The sequence below is a fragment of the Chiloscyllium plagiosum genome, unplaced genomic scaffold (assembly GCF_037043375.1).
Source record: "Chiloscyllium plagiosum isolate Xiang-an unplaced genomic scaffold, Cpla_swu_hap1 HiC_scaffold_3, whole genome shotgun sequence".
Classification (NCBI taxonomy): domain Eukaryota; kingdom Metazoa; phylum Chordata; class Chondrichthyes; order Orectolobiformes; family Hemiscylliidae; genus Chiloscyllium; species Chiloscyllium plagiosum.
This window is the reverse complement of record NW_028270141.1, coordinates 138445665-138459676: the sequence shown is the minus strand read 5'-3', so window position 1 is coordinate 138459676 and position 14012 is coordinate 138445665. Positions and strand designations below refer to the sequence as shown.

At 45.7% G+C, this 14012-nt stretch overlaps 1 long non-coding RNA gene across 1 annotated transcript in view; it reads right to left on the bottom strand.

Annotated features, from left to right (window-relative positions):
• Window positions 1-13524, bottom strand: part of LOC148151356 (uncharacterized) — a 33651-nt gene extending 20127 nt beyond the window's left edge. Inside the window, exons 1-2 of the long non-coding RNA XR_015752012.1 lie at window positions 13454-13524; window positions 13320-13368 (exon numbers count right to left, since the gene is read on the bottom strand). This is a non-coding gene — a long non-coding RNA (uncharacterized LOC148151356). The remainder of the gene's footprint in view (window positions 1-13319; window positions 13369-13453) is intronic.
• Between the last annotated feature and the right edge of the window lie 488 nt (window positions 13525-14012).

The window sequence follows — 14012 nt, the reverse complement described above, 5'->3', positions numbered from 1 at the left end:
TGTGCTCTCCCCGGGTGCAGAAGTGTCCTTGTAGCAGCAAATGCAGCAATCAGAACTGAAAGTAGAAGCAAGCTGCACTTTCACTGATGGGTGGCTCAAAGGGGTTCACTTTCAATTTTATTCATCTATCGGTGGGGTGTATTTACCCACTGCCGGGAATATTCAATCCAAAACCACTATCTTCCTGTATTTGCAGAACACTTTATCAGCAGTAAAAGTAATTAACTAAGTCATAAAGACATTTACATCTTGTGCCACTCCAACAAACAAAATCCGTTCTCTATTCCCTGTCTCTCTCTCTCCAACCCCACCCCCCCTTTCTAAAGGGGGCTGATTCTTTGCTCGTCCTGGTCATTATTCATTTGTGAGAGCTCATACCTGTTCTCACAATCTGATGGCTACACCAAGGGCTTGCCGTAGGAGTGGCTGACAGTAAACCCTTGGTCTATTTTCCACTCCTTAGCCCAGGAACTCTGAGGTCCCTCTCATCACAGCATAGACCAGGGACCGAACCTGGGAGTCTGCTGATGTCCATGGCCTGGGAATTTAGTGGATAAACTCCATGGTTAGTGAGGGGATTCTTTATATTACCAAGTTGTTTTTTTTCGGCTGCCTCACCCATCTATTGTGCCACTTTTCAAACTAAAAGTAAGATCATGTTTTCACTAAGTGTGAGTATGGTTTGTATTTGTCATTTAAAGAGGAGCGTTTTGCAGTTCACCCCAACAATAGTTCCATTTCATCCCTATTTCATACTATTCCCTATTAATGATCCGAAACCCGCTGCCAGTGACTTATCCTCACGGCTTGCTGAGCCCAGCCACTGAGCAAGCTGGTCAGCGATTTACTGTACTGCCCACTGTATACAACACTGCAATCGAAATGCTGTTTCCTGGTGATGCAGTTTATGCATTACATCCAAAACCACGGTCACATGGCCGGTGCAGTGAGTCCCGGAGCAGTGAGTCCCGGTGCAGTGAGTCCCAGTGCAGTGAGTCCTAGAGCAGTGAGTCCCAGAGCAGTGAGTCCCGGTGCAGTGAGTCCCGGTGCAGTGAGTCCCAGAGCAGTGTGTCTCAGAGCAGTGAGTCCCAGAGCAGTGAGTCCCTGAACAGTTAGTCCCTGAACAGTGAGTCCCAGAGAGGTGAGTACTGGATTAGGTCGCAGCACGTGTGCTAGAGGAGTGCAGGGTGTGAGTCCCAACTGGACCCTGGTGTGAGGGAGGCCGTCCTGGAACATGGAGCAGCTGAGTGCCGGTACGGAGTGGTCGGAAAGCTTGGAGTGGAGCAGGGACAGCTGTTGGAATGGGCCTGGTGTGGGTGGGTTGACCACGTGTGGAGGCCCTGTGCTGGGCTCCTACAATGTCATGTTCACAGTTATCCCCCGCTATCCAAAAATACAGCGTTCCCAGAAAACCTTCCGTCAGCCGAAAATGATGTCAAGTGAAGGTGCATGATTTATCTGGGAAAAATGTTGACACTTTTTGTTAAAGCGAAAATCCTCTTCAGATTCGCAATAACAACTACGAATGTAGGTTTCTCATAAAAACAACAGGGTGTAAAGTGGGGGATATCTGTATTTGAAATTTTGACCTGACTGTAATGTCAATCCTTTAATGATGTCTTATTTATAATGTATTTTTTAAACTTTAGAAAGTAACGCTACTACTTATTATTCATCTTTTGTGTTGAAGATTTGTACCTCGGTATTTGTACCTAAGACCGAACCAGAAGGGGCAACCATTGTAAAAGCTTTCCACTCTACTCCTACAATGGAGTACACCTATCAATAACGATATGCTGTATTCAGCGTAAAATCCCAACAAGCTGTAAGGTGCTGACTGAACAGTAAGGTACTGATCTTCAAGCTCCGGTTGGTCTTTCCCAAAAGTGCAGGAAGCCAAGATGAACGTGGCAGAGAGGTAAACAAATGCAAGGCCGTGCTCCAGCAGCCTGAGCTGAGGTTCCACACCAATGTGCTCTCCCCGGGTGCAGAAGTGTCCTTGAAGCAGCAAATGCAGCAATCAGAACTGAAAGTAGAAGCAAGCTGCACTTTCACTGATGGGTGGCTCAAAGGGGTTCACTTTCAATTTTATTCATCTATCGGTGGGGCGTATTTACCCACTGCCGGGAATATTCAATCCAAAACCACTATCTTCCTGTATTTGCAGAACACTTTATCAACAGTAAAAGTAATTAAGTCATAAAGACATTTACATCTTGTGCCAATCCAACAAACAAAATCCGTTCTCTATTCCCTGTCTCTCTCTCTCCACCCCCACCCCCCCTTCCTAAAGGGGGCTGATTCTTTGCTCGTCCTGGTCATTATTCATTTGTGAGAGCTCATACCTGTTCTCACAATCTGATGGCTACACCAAGGGCTTGCCGTAGGAGTGGCTGACAGTAAACCCTTGGTCTATTTTCCACTCCTTAGCCCAGGAACTCTGAGGTCCCTCTCATCACAGCATAGACCAGGGACCGAACCTGGGAGTGTGCTGATGTCCATGGCCTGGGAATTTAGTGGATAAACTCCATGGTTAGTGAGGGGATTCTTTATATTACCAAGTTGTTTTTTTTCTGCTCCCTCACCCATCTATTGTGCCACTTTTCAAACTAAAAGTAAGATCATGTTTTCACTAAGTGCGAGTATGGTTTGTATTTGTCATTTAAAGAGGAGCTTTTTGCAGTTCACCCCAACAACAGTTCCATTTCATCCCTATTTCATACTATTCCCTATTAATGATCCGAAACCCGCTGCCAGTGACTTATCCTCACAGCTTACTGAGCCCAGCCACTGAGCAAGCTGGTCAGCAATTTACTGTACTGCCCACTGTATACAACACTGCAATCGAAATGCTGTTTCCTGGTGATGCAATTTATGGATTACATCCAAAACCACGGTCACATGGCCGGTGCAGTGAGTCCCGGAGCAGTGAGTCCCGGTCCAGTGAGTCCTAGAGCAGTGAGTCCCAGAGCAGTGTGTCTCAGAGCAGTGAGTCCCAGAGCAGTGAGTCCCTGAACAGTTAGTCCCAGAACAGTGAGTCCCGGAGCAGTGAGTACTGGATTAGGTCGCAGCACGTGTGCTAAAGGAGTGCAGGGTATGAGTCCCAACTGGACCCTGGTGTGAGGGAGGCCGTCCTGGAACATGGAGCAGCTGAGTGCTGGCACGGAGTGGTCGGAAAGCTTGGAGCGGAGCAGGGACAGCTGTTGGAATGGGCCTGGTGTGGGTGGGTTGACCACGTGTGGAGGCCCTGTGCTGGGCTGCTACAATGTCATGTTCACAGTTATCCCCCGCTATCCAAAAATACAGCGTTCCCAGAAAACCTTCCGTCAGCCGTAAATGATGTCAAGTGAAGGTGCATGATTTATCTGGGAAAAATGTTGACACTTTTTGTTAAAGCGAAAATCCTCTTCAGATTCGCAATAACAACTACTAATGTAGGTTTCTCATAAAAACAACAGGGTGTAAAGTGGGGGATATCTGTATTTGAAATTTTGACCTGACTGCATAGTCAATCCTTTAAGGATGTCTTATTTATAATGTATTTTTTAAACTTTAGAAAGTAACGCAACTACTTAGTATTCATCTTTTGTGTTGAAGATTTGTACCTCGGTATTTGTACCTAAGACCGAACCAGAAGGGGCAACCATTGTCAAAGCTTTCCACTCTACTCCTACAATGGAGTCCACCTATCAATAACGATATGCTGTATTCAGCGTAAAATCCCAACAAGCTGTAAGGTGCTGACTGAACAGTAAGGTACTGATCTTCAAGCTCCGGTTGGTCTTTCCCAAAAGTGCAGGAAGCCAAGATGAACGTGGCAGAGAGGTAAACAAATGCAAGGCCGTGCTCCAGCAGCCTGAGCTGAGGTTCCACACCAATGTGCTCTCCCCGGGTGCAGAAGTGTCCTTGAAGCAGCAAATGCAGCAATCATAACTGAAAGTAGAAGCAAGCTGCACTTTCACTGATGGGTGGCTCAAAGGGGTTCACTTTCAATTTTATTCATCTATCGGTGGGGCGTATTTACCCACTGCCGGGAATATTCAATCCAAAACCACTATCTTCCTGTATTTGCAGAACACTTTATCAGCAGTAAAAGTAATTAAGTCATAAAGACATTTACATCTTGTGCCAATCCAACAAACAAAATCCGTTCTCTATTCCCTGTCTCTCTCTCTCCACCCCCACCCCCCCCTTCCTAAAGGGGGCTGATTCTTTGCTCGTCCTGGTCATTATTCATTCATGAGAGCTCATACCTGTTCTCACAATCTGATGGCTACACCAAGGGCTTGCCGTAGGAGTGGCTGACAGTAAACCCTTGGTCTATTTTCCACTCCTTAGCCCAGGAACTCTGAGGTCCCTCTCATCACAGCATAGACCAGGGACCGAACCTGGGAGTGTGCTGATGTCCATGGCCTGGGAATTTAGTGAATAATCTCCATGGTTAGTGAGGGGATTCTTTATATTACCAAGTTGTTTTTTTTCTGCTGCCTCACCCATCTATTGTGCCACTTTTCAAACTAAAAGTAAGATCATGTTTTCACTAAGTGTGAGTATGGTTTGTATTTGTCATTTAAAGAGGAGCGTTTTGCAGTTCACCCCAACAACAGTTCCATTTCATCCCTATTTCATACTATTAATTCCCTATTAATACTATTTCATCCCTATTTCATACTTTCCCTATTAATGATCCGAAACCCGCTGCCAGTGACTTATCCTCACGGCTTACTGAGCCCAGCCACTGAGCAAGCTGGTCAGCGATTTACTGTACTGCCCACTGTATACAACACTGCAATCGAAATGCTGTTTCCTGGTGATGCAGTTTATGAATTACATCCAAAACCACAGTCTCGCGGCCTTATTTTTCTTAACTCTTCGCCCTTTCTCCTGAGATTCAGCCAATCTTTTATTTCTCGTCCCGCTGCACTCCAAACAGAACTGCTTGACATTGTAGTTATTACTTTCTGCCCCAGCCTTTTCAGTTAGAATTTATGAATCTGTGATGGAATGATATTGATGTAAATTATGAGTATTATTAAATTAGATTACTTACAGTGTGGAAAGAGGCCCTTCAGCCCAATGAGTCCACACCAACCCTCTGAAGAGTAACCCGCCCAGACCCATTCCCCTACATTTACCCCTTCACCTAACACTACAGGCAATTTAGCATGGCCAATTCACCAAACCTGCACATCTTTGGATTGTAGGAGGAAACCAAAGCTCCTGGAGGAAACCCACGCAGTCACAGGGAGAATGTGCAAACTCCACACAGGCAATTGCCCGAGGCGGGAATTGAACCCAGGTCCCTGGCGCTGTGAGGCAGCAGTGCTAACCACTGTGCCACCGTGCCGCCCCAGATTGTTCTTCTCCCAGACTATTAACCACCAATCATTAAGCTACCAGTTATACCGATATGAACACTAACCCTGACAACCAACAATGTCGGGAAATGAGTGACAAAGTTAGGCCTGCAGACTAATGATCTGGGGGGCATGGCTTCAAACCTCGCCAGGGCAGATCATCACACCATGCAAATGCCAAGCATTGACCATCACCAATAAGAGACAATCCACCCACCGCCCCTTGACCTTCGATGGTGTTACCATTATTGAATCGCTCACCATCAACATCCTTGGGGTTACCATTGATCAAGCACCCAGCTGGATGCACCACATAGACACAGGGGCTACAAGAGCAGGTCAGACGCTAGGAATACCGCGGTGAGTAACTCACCACCTGACTCCCCAAATCATGTCACCATCTCCAGAGCACAGGTCAAGAGTGCCATGGAATGTTCCCCCACTTGCCTGGGTGGGTGCAGCTCCAACAACACTTATGAAGTTTGACACCACACAGGACAAAGCAGCCCACTTGATTGGCAACACATCCATAAGCATGCCCTCCCTCCACCACCACCAGTCAGTAGCAGTAGTGCCTATTACCTGCAAGATGCACTGCAGAAATTCACCAAAGATCTGTGTTTTAGCAGCCAGGAGGCTGTGACAACAGGCAGAAAGCAGAGAACAGCAATAATTCTAAAGTTTGCAGACTATGACCGGGGGGTACTGCAAACATCAGTGCTCACGGCCCAGATATTTACAAATCGATATTAATGATGTGCATGCAAGGGTCACTTGAATTATCTCCAAGTTTGTAGATGAAAAGAAACTTGGTGGGAACAAGAGTTTGAAGGAGGATGCATGGCGGGGGGATGGGGAGCAGGCAGAATGAGTGGGCACGAGCCTGGCAGATGGAATATAATGTGGATAAGTGTGAGGTTAATTGTCAATTGAAGTCTCATGGGAAGTACTTGGGTGCAGTATAGGTCTCCTTACCAAAGGAAGGTCACGTGCCTTAGAAGGATACAAGCAGCAGCAGTTCACCAGATGGATTCCTGGGATGGTGCTGAATTTATAGAGTCATAGTCATAGAGATGTACAGCATGGAAACTGACCCTTCAGTCCAACTCGTCCATGCCGACCATATATCCCAGCACAATCTAGTCCCAACTGCCAGCTCCCGGCCCATATCCTTCCAAACCCTTCCTATTCATATACCCATCCAAATGCCTCTTAAATGTTGCAATTGTACCAGCCTCCACCACATCCTCTGGCAGCTCATTCCATACACGTACCACCCTCTGCGTGAAAAAGTTGCCCCTTAGGTCTCTTTTATATCTTTCCCCTCTCACTCTAAACCTATGCCCTCTAGTTCTGGACTCCCCAACCCCAGGGAAAAGACCTTGCCTATTTATCCTATCCATGCCCCTCATAATTTTATAAACCTCAGCCTCCGACATTCCAGGGAAAGCAGCCCCAGCCTGTTCAGCCTCTTCCGAAAGCTCAAATCCTCCAACCCTGACAACATTCTTGTAAATCTTTTCTGAACACTTTCAAGTTTCACAACATCTTTCCGATAGGACAGAGACCAGAATTGCATGCAATATTCCAACAGTAGCCTAACCAATGTCCTGTACAGCCGCAACATGACCTCCCAACTCGCATACTCAATACTCTGACCGATAAAGGAAAGCATACCAAATGCCTTCTTCACTATCCTATCTACCTGTGACTCCACTTTCAACCTGCACTCCAAGGTCTCTTTGTTCAGCAACACTCCCAAGGACCTTACCATTAAGTGTATAAGTCCTGCTCGGATTTGCTTTCCCAAAATGCAGCACCTCGCATTTATCTGAATTAAACTCCACTTCTCAGCCCATTGGCCAATCTGATCAAGATCCTGTTGTAATCTGAGGTAACCTTCTTCGCTGACCACTACACCTCCAATTTTGGTGTCATCTGCAAACTTCCTAACTGTGCCTCTTATGCTCGCATCCAAATCATTTATATAAATGACAAAACGTAGTGAACCCTGCACCAATCCTTGTGGCACTCCACTGGTCACAGGCCTTCAGTCTAAAAAACAACCCTCCACCGCCACTCTCTGTCTTCTATCTTTGAGCCAGTTCTGTATCCAAATGTTTAGTTCTCCCTGTATTCCGTGAGATCTAACCTTGCTAATCAGTCTCCAATGGGGAACCTTGTCGAACGCCTTACTGAAGTCCATATAGATCACATCTACCATTCTACCCTCATCAATCCTCTTTGTTACTTCTTCAAAAAACTCAATCAAGTTTGTGAGACATGATTTCCATGCACAAAGTCATGTTGACTATCCCTAATCAGTCCTTGCCTTTCCAAATATCTGTACATCCTGTCCCTCAGGATTCCCTCCAACAACTTGCCCACCACCAGCATCAGGCTCACTGGTCTATAGTTCCCTGGCTTGTCCTTACCATCCTTCTTAAACAGTGGCACCATGTTAGCCAACCTCCAGTCTTCAGGCGCCTCCCCTGTGACTATCGATGATACAAATATCACAGCAATTTCTTTTTTGATTGGCCAGGTCCTGGCAGGAGTTATTACCAGACAGGTCAGATCCCAAACAGGAACCTGTTGTGATCAATTATTTGTGTTCTGTTTTTAACAAATAGTCCTCTTACTGAACCATAAGTACGCAATGCTCTAGATTTCACCTTAACAATAAAACGGGAGTTTATTCCAAAAGAAAAATATGGTGGATAAAATAGAATAATCCAGACTATCTGTTTATAATGCAAAGCTAAAGGGAGTTATTTAGTGAGACAGCTGGTTAGTGATACAGTGTGATACCAACAGTGTGGGTTCAATCCCATCCCTAGCTGAGATTACCATGAATGACTCTCCTCCTATCAATCTCTCCTGTTGCATGAGGCATGGTGACCCTCAGGTTAAACCACCACCAGTCATCTCTCTCTCTCTTTCTCTCTCTCTTTCTCTCTCATCCCTAAGGCAACTTTACCTTACAAATCTAAACACTTTAAATGCCTAGTAAAAGTATAAGTCCATAAATCTCCAAAACACTCCTTTATAAACTGAAGAGAAGCAAAACAGCTTTTGTAAAGTATCCAAGACTCCCACGGTACAATTCCAAAATACTCACACCAATATCACGGTGTCTGACACCACTGGAGCTTTAAGAACTGATTGAAGATGTTGTGGCTGTTCATCTTGGAGAGGAGAAGACGGTTGAGAGGAGATCTGATTGTGGTTTTAAAATCATGCACGGGCTGGACTGAGTAGATAGGAAGAAACTCTTCCTGCTCAAGAAAAGACCAAGAACCAAGAGAGCACAGCTCCTGAAAGCAAGCGAAATAAGCCACGCGGCTGCATCGAGTGGTCAGGGAATAGAACACCCTGCTTGAAATATGGTGGGGGAAAGTTCAATTGAGGCATTCGAGAGGATAATGATTTGGATAGAAACAGTGTGCAAGGGTATGGGAGGAGAAGGCAGGAGTTTGGCACGAGGTAATACAATAGAATACAATACAATACAATATAATAGCCTATATTGTCACGTGCACTCGAATGAGTGCAGCGGAAAGTTTGTAATGTCACATCTTGACGCCATCTTAGATGCAGGGTACCTAGGTACAGACACTGAATTGGAAGAGTAAAAATAAGTTGTCCAGCATAGGAATACAAAGCTATGAAGAGAAATTGAATTACTCGACGTCCAGAATAAGAATTAAAAAGTATCTTTAAAAAGGATTCAAATTACAGTCATGATTTGGAGATGCCGGTGTTGGACTGGGGTGTACAAAGTTCAAAATCACACAACACCAGGTTATAGTCCAACAGGTTTAATTGGAAGCACTAGCTTTCGGAGCACCTTCATCGGGTGGTGATCGACATTCTCCACAACCACCTGATGAAGGAGCAGCGCTCTGAAAGCTAGTGTTTCCAAATAAACCTGTTGGACTACAACCTGGTGTTGTATGATTTTTAATCAAATTACAGCCCGTATGTGCCAAGATTCAGAACTCCAGGCCTCGCAGCCTCCTCATGCCGGGCTCTGGGCTGTGACTTGCCTCCGGGACCAGTCACCCAGATGCCTGGGCTTGGACTGCCTCCTGCTCCAGGCTCCGGCCTGTGACTCACCTCCGGGACCAGTCACCCAGACCGGCCTGGGCTCGGACTCCCTCCCACGGCAGCATGCTCTCCAACACATCTCCTGCTGCTGGACTCACACTCACCTCCTCCACTCTCCATTCTCTCTGGGTAAGTTTGAAAAGTTAAGAGTTGTTTGGGAGGGTGGGGGGTGGGGAGGTTTGGTGATGTGCAGAGAAGAGAAACTGCAGGAAAGAGAAGAAAAAAGGAAAAAAGGTAACTGGGGAGCGAATAGGGCCCCTCAAACGTCAGCAAGGCAGCCTTTCGGCGGAGCCGCAGGAGATGGGGGAAACACTAAACGAGTATTCTGCATCAGTGTTTACTGTGGAGAAGAACTGAGAAGATATGGAATGTGGGGAAATAGATGGTGGCACCTTGAAAAATGTCCATATTACACAGGAGAATGTGTCTTGAAATGCAGACAAGTGGTTAAATCCCCAGGACCTGATCAGGTTTAACCTCAAACTCTGTGGGAAACTAGGGAAGTGATTCCTGGGCTCTTTGCTGAAATACTTGTATCATTGCTCACAATAGGTGAGGTGCTGGAGGATGGCTAACGTGGTACCACTGTTTAAAAAAGATGGTAAGGAAAAGCTAGGGAACTATAGACCGGTGAGCCTGACATCTGTGGTGGGCAAGTTGTTGGAGGGGATCCTGAGGGACAGGATGTACATGTATTTGGAAAGGCAAGGACTGATTAGGGATAGTCAACATGGCTTTGTGTGTGGGAAATCATGTCTCACAAACTTGATTGAGATTTTTTTATAGAAGTAACAAAGAGGATTGATGAGGGCAGGGTGGTAGATGTGATCTAAATGGACTTCAGTAAGGCGTTCGACAAGGTTCCTCATGGGAGATTGGTTAACAAGGTTAGATCTCATGGAATACAGGGAGAACTAGCCAATTCGATACAGAACTGACTCGAAGTGGTGGTGGAGGGTTGTTTTTCAGACCGGAGGCCTGTGACCAGTGGTATCGGTGCTGGGTCCTCTACTTTTCGTCATTTATATAAATGATTTGGATGTGAACATAGGAAGCATATTTAGTAAATTTGCAGATGAGACCAAAATTGGAGGTGTAGTAGACAGTGAAGAAGTTTACCTCAGAATACAACAGGATCTTGATCAGATGGGCCAATGGGCTGAGAAGTGGCAGATGGAATTTAGTTTAGATAAATGCAAGGAGCTGCATTTTGGAAAGACAAATCTGAGCAGGACTTATACACTTAATGGTAAGGTCCTAAGGAATATTGCTGAACACAAAGAGACTTTGGAGTGCAGGTTCATAGCTTCTTGAAAGTGGAGTCACAAGTAGACAGGATAATGAAGAAGGCGTTTGGTATGATTTCTTTATCAGTCAGAGTATTGAGTACAGGTGTTGGGAGGTCATGTTGCGGCTGTACAGGACATTGGTCAGGCCACTGTTGGAATATTGTTTTTCAATTCAGATCTCCCTGCTATAGGAAGGATGTTGTGAAATTTGAAAGGGTTCAGAAAAGATTTACAAGGATGTTGCCAGGGTTGGAGGATTTGAGCTACAGGGAGAGGCTGAACATGCTGAGGCTGTTTTCCCTGGAGCATCTGAGGCTGAGGGGTGACCCTATAGAGGTTTATAAAATCATGAGTGGGATGGATAGGGTAAAGAGGCAAGTTCTTTTCCCTGGGATGGAGGAGTCCAGACCTAGAGGGCATAGGTTTAGGGTAAGAGGGGAAAGATATTAAAGAGACCTGAGGGGCAACTTTTTCATGCAGAGAGTGGTACAAGTATTGAATGAGCTGCCAGAGGAAGTGGTGGAGGCTGGTACAATTACTGCATGTAAAAGGCACCTGAATAGGTATATGAAAAGGCAGGGTTTAGAGGGTTATGGGCCAATTGCTGGCAAATGGGACTAGATAGTTTAGGTTATCTGGTCAGCATGGACGAATCGGACTGAAGGGTCTGTTTCTGTGCTGTACACCTCGATGATTCTATGACTGTAAAAAGGAAAAGGAATTGATAAAACAGAGGAGCTCCAGCCACCATCTTGCCTGCTTAATGATGGCCATTTGAAGAGCCAGTACAGACAAGATGGGCTGATTGTCCTTCCTCTGCGACATAGTAATTCAGTAACTCAATGAAATCAATTATTGCACCAAAATCAGTCTATTGCCAGGCTTCAAAAACTGTTTCTAAAAGAAATTTCCATGGTTATGAAAACACTCACTAGTTAATTAGTACCATCAGGCACACAGAAAAACTCACCAGCTACCAGGTGAACCTCAGAAATCCAAGCTCACAGCAACTAACAGTAAAGAGTTTGCATCTAAATCTGTGTTTCCATTGCACAAGGAATGGAGCTGAGAAGTGATACCAGGCTCTGCCTGATTACCATGAACCCACTTTCCCCCACCCTGCCAAAGTCTCCCGGCCCCTTTCCACCTCATATTACTCTAGCAGCCTGTTTCCACTCAATCCCCATGATGACGGGCCCACCACATTGGAGTTTGTCTCCATTCTCCTCTCTGCCCCCTGGTTCTTGACATTACACCATACACCATTCTGCAGAACCCCTTCCCCATATAAGCTACATATCCCCCGTCTCCATCCACGTACCCCGTCTACAAAGCTTCTTCCTTCCTGTACACCCCTCCCCCAGCTTTGACTTCTCTGCATCTATTGACAGTGATTTCCCATAGGGCCTCTCCTCCTTAATAACTTGTCAGACCTCTGATGTTGTTGATGAACAGCCCCTGACTGAGCAGAGCCCATGACCGCTGACCACTCTCCTGGTTATACACTGTGTGCCCGTGACTGGTGACAGTGGAACCCTCGACTGACAGCAGCAGCCCCACTTCGCCCAGCCTTGAATGGACAGGGGGTCTAACGTCCCTCACCCACTTTAGCTCATTTGATTGAATGAAGGTGCAGTGTGTTTGGTGCACGGGCAGGCAGTTTGATTGACGTCTCAGAGTGCCTTTCGTAAAGACAACCCCCTCCCAGACATACCTGTCCAGACTGGCACCCTCTACAGTCTGGCTGAAGTTGCATTGTGCAAGCAAGCATGGCATGGACACTGTGAGCATTCGCAAAGTGAGTGCTGAGAGAATAGGTGAGCGATCCTGAGCTGTCAGTCCTTGGGCTGTGTGATTATCCCACTCCCACTCAGAGTTCCTGCAGCAGCCAATCAACCCTAAAATGCTGGTGCGCACTGAAATGTTGGTCTGTGTTCCCAAAGCAGCAGCCTGATTATGGGAATCGGGGAAGTGCCATGGTGGTAGGAGTCCATCTTAAAAGGCAACTCGCTGTTGTTTAATGAGAACTCAGAGCCTGGTAAATGTGTAAAAGTTGCGATGGGCTTCTCATCCATCACTATAGTCCAAATCGCTCAGACGCCCATCAGATTCCACTCAATTACTCTGCACAACTCAAAACTAGTGGGAACTGACAATGATGCTCAGCCTGTGAAAATAAGATGGTGTGCCAGATCATTGTTCCACAATGCATGACGACTGAAAACATTCAGTCAGCTTTTCTCTTAATGAGTGTTGTCTGTTTCATTGTAGTGTACCAGCATATGCAATTGTTAATTTCTCTGTATCAGTCTTGGATACTGATTGATCTAATCCCCAGCATATAAAGTCACACGTATGAGTTAGACATGTAACACAAGATAATTCAGCATGACCATTTTGGCAATGAGAAAGTCACTACTTTAAGCACCCACTATTTCAGACCATAACTATGGCATATTTGCTGTTGGCAATAAATTTCCCGTAAAGCCTGGTTGGCTGATCACCTCTCCAGCTATTTAACCCCCCAGCGTTTGCATTCCACCGTGAAACTCTGTAAACTGACCTCAAATTCAAATGCAAATGAACCATCAGAGTCCACAGCGATCATTTTCCTGTGAATATATAGACACAAATACTAAAGGTAAAACATCTGATATTCCTTTGTCAAGGCATTGAATGCTTGGGGTGTAAAATTACCTTAAATCTGACTTTTTTTTCCCTCTCTGCCAGTAAGTCTCAAGCAGCAATAAGTGAGCCACAAGGTCCTGAGGCATTAAAAGCTGAATCTGTGGCCGCTCCCTTATTTCTTAAGATTGCCTCTGCCAAAGTTAGTTTCCGAGTGGGTAGCTTTTTAAAGGTATTTTGCTTTTCTCAAGAATGCAATCTTTTTTTTTAGAAATTCTCATTAATTTTTTCTCACTGTCATCCCCCTTATTTGGCATAGGATTTCCTAGGCACCTTAACGATGATCCTGGGGAAACTGATTGAGCATGCACCCTGACCATTTCTGAACCTGATTCTGGTAATCACACACACACGCACACTCACGCACTCACACACACACACACACACACACACACACACACACACAGTCACTCACACACACACACACACACTCACTCACACACACACTCTCACATGCACACACACACACTCACACACTCACTCACACACTCAGTCACACACACACTCACACACACAAACACACACACACACTCACACACACACACTCACACACACACACACTCACTCACAC